Source organism: Amblyomma americanum, chromosome 11, assembly GCF_052857255.1.
Source record: "Amblyomma americanum isolate KBUSLIRL-KWMA chromosome 11, ASM5285725v1, whole genome shotgun sequence".
NCBI classification, from domain to species: domain Eukaryota; kingdom Metazoa; phylum Arthropoda; class Arachnida; order Ixodida; family Ixodidae; genus Amblyomma; species Amblyomma americanum.
The window spans coordinates 49470053-49487637 of record NC_135507.1 but is presented as its reverse complement, the minus strand read 5'-3'; the positions used below and the strand labels follow the sequence as shown (position 1 = coordinate 49487637).

The 17585-nt window shown below is 46.5% G+C and overlaps 2 non-coding genes across 2 annotated transcripts; both read right to left on the bottom strand.

Moving 5' to 3' along the window:
- Window positions 1-1313: 1313 nt before the first annotated feature.
- TRNAS-CGA (transfer RNA serine (anticodon CGA)) lies at window positions 1314-1395 on the bottom strand. The gene has a single exon. It is a non-coding gene; the product is annotated as a tRNA-Ser (tRNA).
- Window positions 1396-5739: 4344 nt separating this feature from the next.
- Window positions 5740-5814, bottom strand: TRNAT-GGU (transfer RNA threonine (anticodon GGU)). The gene has a single exon. It is a non-coding gene; the product is annotated as a tRNA-Thr (tRNA).
- Window positions 5815-17585: the final 11771 nt, after the last annotated feature.

The window sequence follows — 17585 nt, the reverse complement described above, 5'->3', positions numbered from 1 at the left end:
TGAATTCCTCGACTGTCTGCGGCGACTGGCGGACGAGGCTGCCAAAGAGTTGATCTTTTACGCCGCGCATTAAAAACTAAACTTTCTTTTCCTAGATCATATCGGGGTCGGCGCGGCGAAAAAAGCGCTTCATCTCTTCAACGTCACCGCGTACGGGCTCGTTCGGAAGCTGGATCCTGGACTCGAGGAGTCGTTTGGCTCTTTCTTTCCTCACGACACTGGCGATCGAATACATAGAAAAGTTCCGTCTTGAATAGCCCCCATGTCGTTAGGGACGACACGTGGTTTTCTTGGTGGCAAACAGCGCAACGACGCGGACAGAGTGGAAGAAAACACAGGACAAGCGCTGACTCACAACTGAAATTTATTTATAGTAAAAGCGGCCAACTTATCAGCTAGTACATAGACAAAACCCAAGTTTCTACGTGGCATCGAGGAATGCAACCTCACTGTCATACAATGAAATAGATGGCTTACTGACACATAACCTTGTTTTTTTCCTCATGTGATATGCTTCCATAATCTCTCGTGTTAATCGGGACGGGTGTTTGTAGAGGATATCACAGTAAGGCAATGAAGGAAAACAAAATTGGCAGTCTCGTACCACCAACTCGCCCGTTTGGCTATTGTGCTGAACGTGGTTTTCGTACGACGTACGTGCTGAGTCATGCAGTGAGACCAATACGTGTCCAATTATCGCTGCGTCATCCCAATTGTTGAATGATGCCACGCACTCAAATTAGCCCCACCATTCTTCGGGGTGATCGCCAGGGGAGCCATGGAAAGTTGGCGGCACCCGCGGCTGCTGCAGTATGATCGAGGTCGACATCTGTGGCAAGGTTGTGGTGCATGTAGCAGCGTCTTTTTTTCTGTCCGGTGCGGTCCGGCAGGGTTCCGAACTCAGGTTCGCGGATTGCGTATCTTTCCGAACACTTCTTCTCTCGTTTTAACGCAACTAGGAGCTCATCACCTCGCTTTTTTTTTTGTCTATCAGACGTTGTGCAATCAACCGCAGTGGTGACCTAAATTGGTTTGAGCATAGGCCTCGCATGCGGGAGGTGAGTAATTCGATTACCATGGGTACAAGTTTTTCCCTGGTCTGATGCTCGGCTTATCGGGAGTGAAATGCTCGTCAAACTGGCCTCTGACTTTCCCTTTGAATAGACGAAAATACCCGATGACATGGTGCACTTTGGCCACATCTGCCCTTGCGCCATTAAAATACGTCATTATCATCAGCATCATCATCGCGTTGGCCCATCTCAGGGTGTTGTCTTTCGCGGGTCTTTGCAGAAGAAAAAAAAATAATCTAGCGCAGCCGACAGGATTCGAACCTGTGCGGGGAGACCCCAATGGATTTCGAGTCCATCGCCTTAACCACTCGGCCACGACTGCGAGATGTTCGGGTGGTCCCAAAAGGAATATTCAAATTACATTGCTTTTTTATATAACACTACGGCAGGCTTCCGTTAAGGTCGGCGGGCAGGAATATATGATTTTTGGACGAATTGTGCCAGTTTCGAGTTTCGGCGCCGCGGCATCATGCCGGAGTTGGGCCTACTGTTTATTACTTGAACTAATGTGGACTTGAGGTGGTTCAGTGGTTATGGAGCACGGCGGCTGACCCGAAAGATGCAGTTTCGATCCCGGCCGGGGCGCTCCAGTTTCCATGAAGGCGAAATTCTAGAGGCCCGTGTACTGTGGGATGTGAGCCTAGGCTAAAGAGCCCCAGGTAGTCGAAATTTCTGAAGCCCTTCACTACGGCGTTCTTCATGGCCTGAGTAGTTTTGGGACGTTAAACCCACATAAACCAAACCAAACCATACCAAACCTGATGTGGACATGATCACGTTGGTGGGCCATTTCGCCACCGAATCCCAAAGTTTACTCCTGTGCTCTGTTATCGTTTCAAGAGTGCTCACTGGCTATCGCCAAAGCTCGTCGCCTTATCATTTTGTTATTCGCCGCGGAAAGGCCTGTTATCTTGCGTATCTAAAATGGACGCGTACAGATAGTTTGCGGAAGCAACACGATCACGAGTGTCTGACTCAGAGGCGCTTGAGACTGCTCACGCATGCAAGTGCGTTTCTCAGAAAGTGCGCAATAACGTTTAATCGAATGGTGCCAGTGCCTTCTAGACTAGCCTAGGAGCAAATGCATCTGCAATCTGCCTGTGACGTTACCCATCTCGCCCGGTTGATCGTACTGTGCCATGAATTTAGACCACAAGGCCGCCAAGATCGTAGCGGTCGTCGCTTCTTGAGCCCATGGTCTAAATTCATGGCACAGTATGGTCAACCGGGAAAGGTGGGTGACGTCACAGGCCGAGTGTAGAGGCCTTATTTTTCTAGAAGGTACTGGCGGTGCAGACAGCAGCAGCCGTTCCAGAAAATCCGGCGTCGTGAGCGAAAAATCACGGGCATGTCTCTGGCAGGTGGTGCCCAGAAAGCAACCTTGGAAGCAGGAGGGCCATCTAGGTCACGTGACCTTGCGGCGTCATAACAACCTACCCACCAGATTGTGAGCAAACTAACCACCCTGGCAGGTAGCAGTTGAATTAATGATTGATCGCGAAAAGTTGCTCGGGAAGAGCAACTTGGGTTGCACAGTTCCCACCAGTCGCAGCAACTGCCATCGCAGTGCTGTGGCGGATCCCTTAACCGCTGCACCAATGCAGAAGGAGTGGTGTGAGGACTTCCAGGGACATATGAACGTAAAGTTGAGAATGACCGATTCCACATATGTGGACATTAACTCAACAACGCTATCACGCCATATCCCTGGTTCGAACCCCGGACCAGGACAAATTTTTCCTTAACTACGAAGTTTCTGAGAAAGCTGTATACAGCTCTCCATATAGGTGTATGGCTGCATGCGCTTGAGTGGATACCAATGAGTAATTACTCACTTATTAAAAAATTTTTCCACCCCGGGGTTCCCCTAAACATTTGACCAAGAAATTCATTACGGAATAAAAGACGCCACATTCTGCAACGCCTTCATCGAGAGTTGCTCGTAAGCTCGCACTTCACCGTAAATAGCTATTCGCTTCGCATGCGAAGTCCTTCGCGCACCGGGCTTCCACTTTGTGTGCAATTGCGCCATCTCGTATTCGTTCTCTGCGCGCGGTCTCGCTGGGAGGCTGACCACTTATGGTCGCTACTAAACAAAAATAAACGTGGAACTCCGCAGTACCGGTACGTGTTTCGCCAGTGCATCCTCTCTGATGCAGACGATGGCAACGTGCTTTGCGTATCGTTGTGTAACCGAGTCATTTTACGAGGCAGTGCGAGCGCGCCTCTCCCGTAGTGACGGCCTTGCTCTGCGAATAAGGTTAGCAGTGCACCGCTCTGCGCTTACGGCCAGTGGTGCTAGTGTATTATGGCTCGTCCACGTATTGACTTAACACGAGTGCTAATATGGTTGCTCATTGCATAAATAAGCCACCCTTACCTCTATCCCCCCCCCCCCCCCCCCCAACTACTCCGTGTTACGATTTGCATTCCGTGCTGTGTGATGTAGCTGCATTCCGACGCATACTACTCATTTATTGAGCGATTTTCCCGCTCCGCGAGAAAGCAGCAGACGACGTCAAATTCAAGCACCAACATTTCCTTACGCGTGCTAATCTCAATAAGAAACAAAAACCAAAGTTACAGTGAAAGCTACAGCTCACTTCTCCTGAGACGGCGTCGTTTCGTTCAAACGACTGGCGCCAAATAAAGTTTTATTCCTCTTAATCCTCCTTTTATATTACTGTTTTTATTTAAACAAAGCCACTGTCACGTACAACTGACCGCCATTTGGACTGAAAGCGTGGCACGTGCAGCTGCGACTCAGACTGTCGGACGGAATGTCGAGGGAGGGGAATTTTTTCAAAGCAAGCGGCTAGAGCAGCCAAGGACGCTCGTAAAAACAGCTGCCTGCAAATGGACATCCGTTTCGAGTGGATGAGGGTGAGGAGGAAGGAAAGGAGGAGATATGACGCTTGAACTCGGGACAGCGGGCTGCTATCATCTCTATAGCGGTCGCGAATGAGACGGCAAAGAGAAACAATAACAGGAGAGGACATAATGCAGGCGTGGAATCTGTTGTTTCTGGAACATTTAAAAGAGGCTATAGAACCCTGCGTTGCATGCCACTCGTCCGAATGGCATGTAGTATACAGATGTTATCCTCGGCGCCGCATCCGGCCGCGCCGTCTGCTTTATGTGGCGCGATGCAGACGACGGCCGTTGCACTTCGTAGCAGATGGATCAATTTAAGCAGACGAGCGCTAAATACTGGACGGGAAAAAAAAAGAAGAGGCGGAGAACCGCGACGCCGCCCGCATTGTCCGTTGTTTCATGAAACAAGGGCCTATATTTTGTGTTATATATATATGTATATATATATATATATATATAACTAATTGTCTACCTCTTCACAAACAAGCTAAAATAGACCTTACTGAGAAAACTTTGGTTTGAAGGCATCATTGCGTAGCAGCCACGCAGGCAATGCGCCATTTTTTTTTCGCTTAGAAACCGCGACTACAGCTTTCACCATGCGGCCAAAATCTTTGCAGCTGCGTGAAAAGTATTTCTAAGCCTAAAGGATTTGTGATCATTTACTTCTTTTGTTGACTTTCTGACATTTTAAGTGTTATTAGCTAGTCTAGCTACTGCTAATCAAAACGAGAGGCACGCCATATTTGTCTCAGGCGGTGCACCGTCTGCTATGCCGTTTGGTGAAGCAGACGACGCTGCGTTAGCGGGTATCGGCTAAAATTTATGATTTGATGTCACTAAAAAAATAGGTGACAGCAAGTTAGAACTTATTACATTTACCACTATACGATTGATCAGATCTACACATTGAACGCTAGGATAACGCACAGCAAACACGGCTCACCAAAAACCCTTCATCGTGACATGCTAATCTGTTCGCGGCAGATAACAAGAACGATGGGCAGATTAGGCCAAATCTGTCCACAGATGCAGTGTGTGTGTAGCCTTCATTTCTGAGCGGGACAATAATTTCCGCTAGAACATTGCAGAACTGCGAGCAAGTCATGTTTGTAAATCAGAGTTGTTCCTAAAGCCTTTGAAACGATAGATGAGCATCAGCACTTTACAAAGCTACACCAAATCTGGCAGGAAGTTAGAGCCCCCCCCCCCCCCCCCCCCCAACCATGTACGCACGCACGCACACCCCTGTGCTACGAATGTATTTTCCTACTGCAGGGTATTTCTTTCAACAATAACTGTACTTTCCGGTTGCGCCTCCTATAACGGATCTCCCGTGTACATCTATACATTCTTGGAGGCTACCATCTGCGCTTGTAAATACTTGGGTACAGTTCTGTGAACCAGTTGGTGAAGTGGGCTCCCACTTACTGCGCTAGCCGTATACACATCGTTTGTCTGTTTCGGTGCTTTAGGTGCCTGCACAGGTGCACAGCACAAGCACATGTGAATAGCATGGGTGTAATTTACATTTTCATAGGTGTACACCTGTGCACCCGAGCGAAAAGAAGGACGAAAACGCATCCCTAGCTATATAAGAGATGCTGGCCCGTCTGAGGACTTTAGTAGCCAGCGAAGAGTGTCATTTAAATTTCAGTCAAATGTTTAGGGGAATCCCTTTAGGTGGAGTAGATTTTTAATAAGGTAGCTATTACTCGTTAGCATCCACCCGAACGGCTACAGAGGAAAGCTATACAGCTTTCCCAGAAACTTCGTAGTTAAAGAAAAATTCTGTCTGGTCCGGGGTTCGAACCCGGGACCATCGCTTCACCGGAGCAGTCGCTCTACCAACTGAGCTAACCGGGACGACAAGCTTATGGTAGGGCGAGAGCGAATTGATCAGTAACTCCAAGTGGGAACAGTGTTGGTCAAAAGTTTAGGGGAATTCCCGAAAGTGGAGCAGATTTGTAACACATCTACTTGTAATACTGAGTAAATTTACACTTACACAGGTGTACACCTGTGCACCCGAGTGGACAGGATTTAAATGAGCAGACGGGCAATTAAGACGATACAAATGGAGAGCAGAGCACGTGAAAGACCCAATGCATGGCACGCCTTAAAAGAACATTGTCAAACGGGGCAGGAGGAGAGGTCAGTGTCACTCAAGCTGCTGCCTTACCGTAAAACACAAAACGCGACAACTGGCGTGTGTTTGAAACCGCCTTTTGCATCGCTTATCTCACAAAAAAAAAAAAATGCGGCGACTCTGCCGCTGACACGAGTCCAGGAGTTATTCCACGCGAAGTGTATGCTCTTTATCTCAAAAGTCACCGGCCTAGATACAAAACACACCGCCAGAGCTCTCGATAATAAAGTGCGCAGGTCGGCACCTCTTAACACAATGTACAGTAAAATACTGGCGCGACAAGCGTAATCGTAAGTCTCAAAGGGCGAAAAAATACCTATGCAAAATCTTATCTTACTTTACGCGTGCACGAGTGCCTCTCGCACCTTCGGCGGTTAGCGTGGATGAGTCATACGCGAGGCAGCGAATGGTTCAGAAAGAGAAAAACAGAAAAAAAAGAACGCTAGCGTCTAAAGGCTTCCGCACAATCTGAGATCTCAACGTGAAGTGTTTTTCTGACCGCTGCCTCACGCTTTTGTCCGAGATACGAGAGTTGTGCAGAAATATCTGAGTGGCATTCCTTTTCGGGTATGATAGTTGACTGTGTCAGTTGTTAATAATAATAATAATAATAATAATAATAATAATAATAATAATAATAATAATAATAATAATAATAATAATAATAATAATAATAATTGGTTTTTGGGGAAAGGAAATGGCGCAGTATCTGTCTCATATGTCTTTGGACACCTGAACCGCGCCGTAAGGAAAGGGAGAAAGGAGGGAGTGAAAGAATAAAGGAAGAAGGAGGTGCCGTAGTGGAGGGCTCCGGAATAATTTCGACCACCTGGGGATCTTTAACGTGCACTGACATCGCACAGCACACGGGCGCCTTAGCGTTTTTCCTCCATAAAAACGCAGCCGCCGCGGTCGGGTTCGAACCCGGGAACTCCGGATCAGTAGTCGAGCGCCCTAACCACTGAGCCACCGCGGCGGGTGGACCAGATTTTCAAATTTCAGATTTTCAGTGGTCACTGCAAACAGCTAAGGCCTTATAGGGCCCTCCCTGTTGCAGGGGTCGCAAAGCTCTTAATTGAATTAAAATGTCGCACAACTGTCGCATCAGATATCTGAACGGTCCCATGCTTTCTTTTCTAGATTCTCTCTTTTCCTTGCCTTCCTTGCTTTGAGCCCTTTAGGTTGAGGTTCTTTGAATAATTAAAAAGAACGAATCCTGATCGTCTGGTCACTTTCTGAGCAAAACAGTGGAAGCGACATTTGTAGCGATAGCTTCTTTAAGTACTGACCTGCATGATAATAATGATGAATTTTAATGACACAAGGGATGCTTGTGCAAACAGTGCTATGACTAAAACTGGTTTCTTATGGATCCCATGGATACCACTCAACAACCTCACGAAAAATCATCTAGTGTTTCCGCAATAAACAAATAAACAAGTTTTACGGTAGTAGTGCAGTTGAAGAATTGATGAGGAATCACGATCAGCGCTATTCGGCGGTGACTTGAGAACTCTCTCTATTGTCGCTGCATTGTCTGAGCAATCCTCGTACCTACCGGGGGACGCCAAACTAATACAAAAAACAGGAGATAAAGACTCTGACGACCCACAACTGCCGCCGGGTATACAATGGTATTTCAGCCGTACATGCGCAGACGACATCCTCTCTGCATTTCCATTGTTGGCGCGGGTGAGTCAGTCCGCACGACTCGCGTTCTTCATTCTGGACACGCGACGACAAGCAGCTTCTTCGCGGTTACTTAATTGTCTACCAAGGCGTAAGCGGTGCGGAAAGTCAGACTGGACGATCCGCACCTGGCGGCAGGCTTGAAAAGCAGTGCACGCATGCCGTGAAGCTTCTTTTTTTTTTTCCACGACATCTGTATGACCATCTACAGACCGCGTCTTCTGAGAGTCTCCACTACGTGGGCATGTCCAAATTGTAGTGGATTAAGACGGTCGCGTTCTCTTGATTGGAAAAAAATGGCAAAGGCCGACGACTCGGATCGCTTTAGTTTGCGCAAGGAGGGCCTCAATCCTTCAAATAAAACACGTCAACATGTCTCTGTTTTCTAGCGCTTAATTACACAACCGAGGCATTTACGGCTCAAGCTTCGCAATATTCACTTTTGCGCTACATTTCCTGATGCAATGGCAAGTGCAGTTTCAGCCTAGATTACGTAACACGAAAGCCATACCCTAAACAAGAGTAAGCCCATATGTGAGTAAAAAAGGGTGTAACCTGTGCTCTAGTGCACTCCCTCTTATAAAAGGGAGTGCTCTAGAGGACAACTCACACCCTTCATCATCATCAGCCTTACTACACCCACTGCAGGGCAAAGGCCTCTCCCATGTCTCTCCAATTAACCCTATCCTTTGCCAGCTGCATCCACCCTTTGCCTGCAGACTTCTTAATCTCATCCGCCCATCTAAACTTCTGCCGCCCCCTGCTACGCTTACTTTCTCTTGGAACCCCCTCCGTTACCCTTAAAGACCAGCGGTTATCTTGCCTTCGCATCACATGCCCTGCCCAAGCCCATTTCTTTCTCTTGATTTCGACTAGGATGTCATTAACCCGTGTTTGTTCCCTCACCCACTCTGCCCGCTTCCGATCTCTTAACGTTACACCTATCATTTTTCTTTCCATGGCTCGCTGCGTTGTCCTTAACTTAAGCTGAACTCTTTTCGTTAGCCTCCACGTTTCTGCCCCGTAGGTGAGTACCGGTAAGATTATGCTGTTGTACACTTTCCTCTTGAGGAAAATTGGTAAACTGCCACTCATGATCTGCGAGAATTTGCCATATGCGCTCCACCCCATTCTTATCCTTCTAGTTATCTCCCTCTCATGATCCGGATCAGCTGTCACTACCTGCCCTAAGTAGACGTATTCCGGCACAATTTCTGGGCTCTCGCTGCCAATTGTGAACTGTTGTTCCCTTGCTAGACTGTTGAACATTACCTTGGTTTTCTGCATGTTAATTTTTAGACCCATCGATCTGCTCTGCCTGTCTAACTCGTTGATCATGATTTGCAGTTCACCTCCTGAGTGACTCAGCAAGGCAATGTCATCAGCAAATCTCAGATTATTTAGGTATTCTCCATTTATTCTTATTCCCAACTGTTCCCAATTCAGGCCTCTAAATACCTCCTGCAAACATGCGGTGAACAGCATTGGCGATATCGTGTCTCCTTGCCTGACGCCCTTCCTTATTGGAATTTTATTGCTGACTTTATGGAGGACTATAGTAGCTGTGCAGTTGCTATATATATCTTCCAGTATTTTGACATAAGGCTCTTCTACCCCCTGATTACGCAATGCCTGTATGACTGCTGAGGTTTCCACTGAGTCGAATGCTTTCTCGTAATCAATGAAAGCTATATATAGAGGTTGGTTATATTCTGCACATTTCTCTATCACCTGATTGATAGTGTGAATATGATCTATTGTGGAATATCCTTTACGAAAGCCTGCCTGATCATTTGGTTGATTAAAGTCTAACGTTGCCCTGACTCTATTAGCGATTACCTTAGTAAATACTTTGTAGGCAACGGATAGTAAGCTGATCGGCCTGTAATTTTTCAAGTCCTTGGCGTCTCCCTTCTTATGAATTAAGATAATGTTTGCATTCTTCCAAGCTTCTGGTACAGTCGAGGTCATAAGGCATTGCGTATACAGGGTGGCTAGTTTTTCTAGCACGATGTCCCCTCCATCCTTCAACAGATCTGCTGTTACCTGATCCTCCCCAGCTGCTTTTCCCCTTTTCATTGTCCTCTAGCACACTACTCTTATAAAAGGGAGTGCTCTAGAGGATAGCTTACACCCTTTTTACTCCTTTCTGTTTAGCGCACGCGCCCATATGTGAGTAAAAAAGGGTGTAACCTGTCCTCTAGCACACTTCTCTTATAAAAGGGAGTGCTCTAGAGGATAGCTTACACCCTTTTTACTCCTTTCTGTTTAGTGCACGCGCCCATATGTGAGTAAAAAAGGGTGTAACCTGTCCTCTAGCACACTACTCTTATAAAAGGGAGTGCTCTAGAGGATAGCTTACACCCTTTTTACTCCTTTCTGTTTAGTGCACGCGCCCATATGTGAGTAAAAAAGGGTGTAACCTGTCCTCTAGCACACTACTCTTATAAAAGGGAGTGCTCTAGAGGATAGCTTACACCCTTTTTACTCCTTTCTGTTTAGTGCACGCGCCCATATGTGAGTAAAAAAGGGTGTAACCTGTCCTCTAGCACACTACTCTTATAAAAGGGAGTGCTCTAGAGGATAGCTTACACCCTTTTTACTCCTTTCTGTTTAGCGCACGCGCCCATATGTGAGTAAAAAAGGGTGTAACCTGTCCTCTAGCACACTTCTCTTATAAAAGGGAGTGCTCTAGAGGATAGCTTACACCCTTTTTACTCCTTTCTGTTTAGTGCACGCGCCCATATGTGAGTAAAAAAGGGTGTAACCTGTCCTCTAGCACACTACTCTTATAAAAGGGAGTGCTCTAGAGGATAGCTTACACCCTTTTTACTCCTTTCTGTTTAGCGCACGCGCCCATATGTGAGTAAAAAAGGGTGTAACCTGTCCTCTAGCACACTTCTCTTATAAAAGGGAGTGCTCTAGAGGATAGCTTACACCCTTTTTACTCCTTTCTGTTTAGCGCACGCGCCCATATGTGAGTAAAAAAGGGTGTAGCCTGTCCTCTAGCACACTACTCTTATAAAAGGGAGTGCTCTAGAGGATAGCTTACACCCTTTTTACTCCTTTCTGTTTAGCGCACGCGCCCATATGTGAGTAAAAAAGGGTGTAACCTGTCCTCTAGCACACTACTCTTATAAAAGGGAGTGCTCTAGAGGATAGCTTACACCCTTTTTACTCCTTTCTGTTTAGTGCACGCGCCCATATGTGAGTAAAAAAGGGTGTAACCTGTCCTCTAGCACACTACTCTTATAAAAGGGAGTGCTCTAGAGGATAGCTTACACCCTTTTTACTCCTTTCTGTTTAGCGCACGCGCCCATATGTGAGTAAAAAAGGGTGTAACCTGTCCTCTAGCACACTACTCTTATAAAAGGGAGTGCTCTAGAGGATAGCTTACACCCTTTTTACTCCTTTCTGTTTAGTGCACGCGCCCATATGTGAGTAAAAAAGGGTGTAACCTGTCCTCTAGCACACTACTCTTATAAAAGGGAGTGCTCTAGAGGATAGCTTACACCCTTTTTACTCCTTTCTGTTTAGCGCACGCGCCCATATGTGAGTAAAAAAGGGTGTAACCTGTCCTCTAGCACACTTCTCTTATAAAAGGGAGTGCTCTAGAGGATAGCTTACACCCTTTTTACTCCTTTCTGTTTAGTGCACGCGCCCATATGTGAGTAAAAAAGGGTGTAACCTGTCCTCTAGCACACTACTCTTATAAAAGGGAGTGCTCTAGAGGATAGCTTACACCCTTTTTACTCCTTTCTGTTTAGTGCACGCGCCCATATGTGAGTAAAAAAGGGTGTAACCTGTCCTCTAGCACACTACTCTTATAAAAGGGAGTGCTCTAGAGGATAGCTTACACCCTTTTTACTCCTTTCTGTTTAGTGCACGCGCCCATATGTGAGTAAAAAAGGGTGTAACCTGTCCTCTAGCACACTACTCTTATAAAAGGGAGTGCTCTAGAGGATAGCTTACACCCTTTTTACTCCTTTCTGTTTAGCGCACGCGCCCATATGTGAGTAAAAAAGGGTGTAACCTGTCCTCTAGCACACTACTCTTATAAAAGGGAGTGCTCTAGAGGATAGCTTACACCCTTTTTACTCCTTTCTGTTTAGTGCACGCGCCCATATGTGAGTAAAAAAGGGTGTAACCTGTCCTCTAGCACACTACTCTTATAAAAGGGAGTGCTCTAGAGGATAGCTTACACCCTTTTTACTCCTTTCTGTTTAGCGCACGCGCCCATATGTGAGTAAAAAAGGGTGTAACCTGTCCTCTAGCACACTCCCTTTTATAAAAGGGAGTGATCTAGAGGACAGCTTACACCCTATTTACTCCTTTCTGTTTAGTGCGCGCACGCAACCGTCACCTCCCGATTTCGAGGCTATAAGGAGTGGGTTTTGTCATAAGTGAACAGTTACACAATACGGGCCCAGGGCAAACAACGTTGGCTTCGCCGTAGGCTTTGTAGTGTGTCACATGAAACTGTACCCTTTACCTATACTGCTTAAAAATAATGCTGTCCATGTCTGCCTTATAGGTGCAAAGATAACCGGGTAATGGTCGCTCTAAAAATGAAGGTGAATTGATTTCAACGATGCAATGGCGGCGTGAAGAAAAACTGACAAGGCTAACGTGCTATCCAGTCTATACGGTGCTATCCACGTGGTGGGTTGAACCAACACCCTCTAAATACTTTCTTCAGGCCTCTCCAGGCCCTCCTTTCCACACGCGCTACGTCACGCCAAGTGTCCGGTCAGGCTGCTCACCAAGCGCGGCTCCGCTCCGCTCGGTTGTCTCCCTCGATGTGCTCGCGCTTGCCCGGGCAAGCACAGACACGAACGCAGTCTTGCAGTGAGCGTCTAGCTGCTGCTTGAGTCTTTCAGCCTGGCGTTGGGTGCATTTCCGTTCGCTCCTCGCACGGCTGTGTCTGTTTCGTGTGGCCGTTTCTTGTGTGGCGTGCGTACCTGTGCTAGCGCACGAATGGGAAACTGATTGCCTGCCGTGTAGCGAGTGCAACTTCGTGAAACATGGGCCGGTGCTGTGTTCCCGGGTGCCGCGGGAACTACCAGAATGGTCCCAAAGTACGTGTTTATTGCTTCCCAAGAGACGAAGTACGAAGAAAAGCCTGGTTGCGAGCCATTCCACGGAAGGATTTCACACCTACAGAGCATTCGAGGGTAAGACTCTGAAATATTGCTTAATAGGCGCTGGTAATTATCTTAGTTGTGAGCTGTCGCTCCCGGAAAGGCATGCTGTCTTTTTAGGCAATGATATCACTTCTTACACTTATGTATGAATTGTCCAGGAAGCATTTAGTTCTGTGGATGTGCATAAGGCTTGTGTAAAAGCTGTGTAAATATGTAAAAGCTGTTCACTATTCAGACTCTTTTTACTTAGTGTTTTAGGCAATGGAGAGTCATGGCGAATGGCCTTGCTTCATTTTCTCGTGCAGGTGTGTGAACTGCACTTCCACGCAGGCAACTTCATTACGACGTTGTCACACCAAGATGAACTGACAGGGAAAATAATAGAGGTGAAGCGTGACAGGCTACAGTTGAAGATTGATGCTGCGCCTTCTGTTTTTCCAAACTGCCCAAAATACTTGTCCTCAACGCCTGGACGGAGTGAATCGCCAGAGACGAAAAAAGCAAGAAGGGAAAACGCTGCTTTGCAGGAGGCTATGAGGAAGTCACTTCAGTCTAATGAGCTTGAACAGAAAAGAAACAAAGTTTCATCTTACGAGGAGTTCAAATCTAAGTTGCCTGGAATCTGCAACACGAAATTCTGGACCGTTTCTGTCGATGAGCAGTGCGTTAGGTTCCTTCTCATCGAGAATGATCCTTCACCTAATGTGAAATGCGCCTTGGTAGTTCTCCCTGATCTGTCACTTTCTGTTTTCTTGAATGGAGTGAAGCTTCTGTCGCTTCCTTCAGGCAGGATTCTGCCAGCTCAAGTATGCGACACCTCCAGCCTGTCCTTGCTGCTAGAAGAACTCGAGATAGGCTTGCATAATATACCTGAGGTGACGAAAGAGTCGAAACATACTAAAGTATTGCAGTTTGTCGGTTCACTGCTTGCAGACCTCATTGAGGACAGTGATACGACGAAAGAACAGTCTTCTTTGCTGAAATTTCTGGTTGAGCAGATAGAGCTTCTCCTCGCGAAACAGCATGTGTATAGCGCAGAGCTGCTGGTATTCGCCAGTATTTTGAATTCAATTTCTCCTCACGCATATCACTTCACAAGAGCTGCATCAAGAATCATTCTGCCCCATCCTTCCACACTGCGCCGTGTTTGCTCAAATTACAAAGCTGACCCTCTTGTGGAGCAAAATCAACCGCACTGTCTCTCCTACATCCGAGAACGAGTCAAATCAATGAAAGACCACGAGAAGACAGTGACCCTGATGATCGATGAGATCCACATAAAACCATACTTCGACTACAAAGGGGGCACAATAGTAGGATCGTCGGTTCATTCAACGGAACCAGCAACAACAGCCCATGTGTTCATGGTACAATCACTCCTTTCTGCAAACAAGGACGTCATTCACATATTACCTGTGAGCAAACTGAGCGCAGAAATTTTGCACGAGCATGCTAAGAACATAATCATTAATGTTGAGAAAATGGGGCTCAAAATTATCGCTGTGATAACGGACAACAATGCTCTGAACCGCAAGATGATGTCGTTATTTGCTACAAGTCCTCAGGTGAGCATTGTCTATCCCCATCCAGCCGATAACGCTCGCCCTCTTTTCTACGTGGTCGATCCTGTGCATCTCTTGAAGTGCATTAGGAACAATTGGATTAACCAGAAAAACCCTGGAACATGCCTCTATTTCCCTGAAATGGACTTGAGTGGAGCAATGCCCGAAGGGCCTCCTCGTATGAAAGCTGCTTCTTTCGCAGCTGTGCGGCAGCTTTATTCTTCAGAGAAGACGTCGCTTGTGAAGGCTGCTTACAGACTGAACGCAAAAGCCGTGAATCCAACCTCAATGGAGCGGCAAAATGTAAAGCTCGCTCTCGACGTCATTAATCAGTTTGTTTCAAATGCCCTCAGGACACATGGTTCCGCGTTCAAGATTCCTCAAGCTGAGTCGACTGCTCTTTTCATTGACGTTATCCTCACATGGTGGCAAATAGTCAATGTTAAGACCCCTTGCAAAGGCCAGAGGCTAAGGGACAGCATGCAAGACCCTGTAAGGTCTGTTGATGACACACAGTTAGCTTTCCTGAGCGGCGTTGTGGACTGGTTGGACGCTTGGGCAAGAATAAACATCACCAGTGGCTCGCTGACGAAAGAGACTCACAGTGCTTTGCGACTGACATGCTATTCTCTGGTAGAACTCTCGCGCTACTGCTTAGAAGAACTTCACTTCAAGTACGTACTGCTGGGCAAATTTCAGACGGATGCGCTAGAAGACCGGTTCGGCCGTTACCGCCAGCTGGCAGGATCACAGTACCACATTTCCGTGCGTCAGCTCTACGAATGTGAGAAGAAGCTTCGTCTTCAAAAACTTTTGACATTTCCACGCGAGGAAACAGAGTTTGAAGACGTAAGTGAGGATCTTGTCCCATGCAACTTTTCTGTGGCTGTCAGCGACGACGATATTACACACGCCCACTCTGACATGGATGCTATTGTCTACATTGCAGGATACGCTGCTCATGCTGCTTTAAAGAAGCTTTCATGTTCTGATTGCTTCAGCACATTGGTGATTGAAAATCGAGAGATCGAAGCGGAAAATACTGCCATGATAGCTAACCTGTCGAGAGGAGGGCTGAAGTTTCCCCAGCCATGCACAGTTCACATGGTACTGATGACTAAACTAGTTGCAGAGAAGTTGTCTTTTGGAGCAACCGCGGAAGATTTTCTCTCCTGTAGAAATCAACGTGGTGTCGTGATTTCACAGACGATTTCCCTCCTGGACGAACACGACATTGAGACATGTGAAAATGGCCACACTGCACAAACTCTCCTGCGCTTGGTAGTACGCGTTGCAACCAACGTTGTTCTAAACAACTTTTGCAAACTAAGAAATGATGCCATACAAGACAATGCGCAGCAGAAGGCCGCAGCCCGGAAAGCAGCAACGCTTAAGAAGAAGTAAGTTTTATTCCCAAGCAATAAAAATGCTTTGCGCACACTTCATTGCTGGTGTCTCATCGTTTTTTATTGTAAGGGTCAGATTAGCTGTACAAATACTCAACAGCGCAACATTATTGTGAGTGTCATTATTGCTGTGTGTGAAAGCTTTAAGCAAAACACAATACAGAATAAAACTAACACAATGCGCAGTAGACGGTGTTTTTTTTTTCAATGTTCACGAACTTCTACTTTAACAACTAGATATACGCATGTGCGGTCTGTGCGGATGGATTTTACCGCACGGCAGACATCATGTACGTGATAGAACCTAATAATTAGATGATTAATTGAAATTAACTAATCAATTTTTTATTATAATGACCAATAATGCGAAATTGGCGGCCGTATGCTAAATTGTTTATTATAAAAAACTGTATTAGCAGCTCGAACTTTCTTGACAATAAGGTGTTCTGCAATAAAAAAAATATATAAAGCAGATAAAATGATAGCCTAAGGCGCGCACAAACTAGCGAATTTCTTTTCTGCAGCAACGACAAAAATGAAAATGAAGGAATCACTTATAAGGCAGCTACGTACGGCAGTACCCGAATAGTGCAGACGGGCGCGGCGCGCTGAAATCGCGGAGCGCGGGGCCTGCACGGTCCCTTGGCGTGACGTCACGCGGCCGGTGGAGAGGCCTTAGCATTGAGAGGGTGTTGGTTGAACCCCCCCCCCCCCCCCTTTTTTTTTTTCAAACGTTGCGCCCAGGGAAGGCGAGCACCAGGCCGGGGGAAAGCTTGCATTCTGGCGCGATAAGCAGATGATCACTTCAGGGTTAACATATATAGTGGGAACAAGGCGCTGTATATGCGTTTTATTTTGGCAAGAAAGATGAACGGCATACATGATCTTGAGTGACTAGTGCGTTAAGTACACGAGGGCTGCAGTTATGCCTCCGAAGATAACTGTGCAACAACATAAGAAAGCAAACTAACATGAAACAACATGAAACATGAACAACATGAAACTAACATGAAAAGCAGCCTAAATCCGCGGTTTTCTTACCAGGACCAAATGGTAATAGTAGCACTAGTAGATGCAGTACTAGTAGCAGTAGTAGTAGCAATATTAGCAGCAATGGAGGTAGTAGTAGTAGTAGTAGCAGCAGCAGTTGTAGCAGTAGTAGTAGTAATAGTAGCAGTAGCAGTAGTAGTAGTAGCAGTACTAGTAGTAGTAGCAGTTGTAGTAGTAGTAGCAGTTGTAGGACTAGTAGTAGCAGTTGTAGTAGTAGCAGTTGTAGCACTAGTTGTAGTAGTAACTAGCAGTAGTAGCAGCAGCAGCAGCAACAACAACACCAGCAACGCACCCGACTCACCTGACGCAACCGACCTTACCCTCCCCAGTCCTTTATTAAAAACATTTGGCATAGCCAAGACGTTCCAGTGTCGACGCAAACCTAACCAGCGGTAAGCCGTTTTCACATGCGCAGTGACCAAACGAAGCAGACTAAACCCTCACGGCGCATGCGCCGCTGGCTGGCACCCGGGTTTGGTACATGCCTCAACTATGCCCAAACTCTGATAAAAAGTATGTTGTTTAGCACAACGCAGTCGTATTAGCGTAGACGTACACAGGACTACCGGACGCCTGCTGAATACGAGAGCACTTATGTAAGCACAATTACTTAAGCACTCTTTAGTGCTTACGTAATG